This window comes from Olea europaea, chromosome 2 (genome assembly GCF_002742605.1).
Source record: "Olea europaea var. sylvestris chromosome 2, O_europaea_v1, whole genome shotgun sequence".
NCBI lineage: Eukaryota > Viridiplantae > Streptophyta > Magnoliopsida > Lamiales > Oleaceae > Olea > Olea europaea.
Window position 1 is genome coordinate 24,121,045 of NC_036238.1, and position 1,107 is coordinate 24,122,151.

The window sequence follows — 1,107 nt, forward strand, 5'->3', positions numbered from 1 at the left end:
ACAAAGGTTCAAGTAATGAAATCCAATTTAAATAGAAGCTACAAGAGTTTCAGTTAGGTCCATTACAAGAAAAAAATGCCATCACTGTATATCAAAACTGTTGCTCAAAACAAAAATAAGCTATTCCAAGAAAAATGAAAGTATAAAGTCATTAAAGTGGAGGATTTTGCAAGCCTTCTTACTAAGAATAATAGGATGAACTGCACAAAATTAATCACTACAATATAAAGGTGGCTAACAGGAGACACGAGTTTGCCCTAGGTCCTTTATGAGAGGATGTATGTATATAAGGAATAACTACAATTAATGACATTCAGGAAAGCACATAATAAAGAAGGTATAAGATCCTGAAATTATTCACAAAAAGCAACAGAGATGAATACCTTAAAGCTGTATGACAAAAATTACTAGAATCCAGCAGGAATTGGTGATTTGTTTACAAATAGGATTTTTTCTTCTAATAAAGAAACAAAAGATTGAGGAAAGAACATATACCTACATGTGTAGGTACAAGAAATAAGTTGATAACTTAATTTGTTATGAGTAGACAAAGTGCAGACCTCATTTTTTCTCCACTGCAAGCAAGAGTCGAAGCCTATAGGTTCTCTAAAAACCTCAGCTGCAGATGAACCCTATGAGTTTAATTATAGAAGAATTAACATAGAGCGATCACTTGACAACAAAGCAAAGAATAGAAGGTCACAAGCATAGATCGTTTTATACCAATGGTTAAAAATTGATCAGAAATTACAGTCGAAGGAATTCAATTTGAATAGTACCTCCCTATAAGTTGTTTCATCTTCTTCAACGATTCAACGAGCTTCATTACATAGAGCTCTGAGAATCTCGTTGTTATCATACATTGAACATCCAAGGTCAATATATCTTTCTCCAGGATCCATTTGCTCTAGAACACCATCTTTATCTAAAACTACATAAATATGACCAAAACATGGCATTATGATTGAAGTGCTCCAAATCACAATTTATAAAAATTATTTATGAGTAATTATCAACTAATTGAAAGGACTGCAGCCGGATCTAACAACATTCCAATGGTATACCGGCATTAATATAGTTATCCTTCTGTATTGTTTAAAACAATTT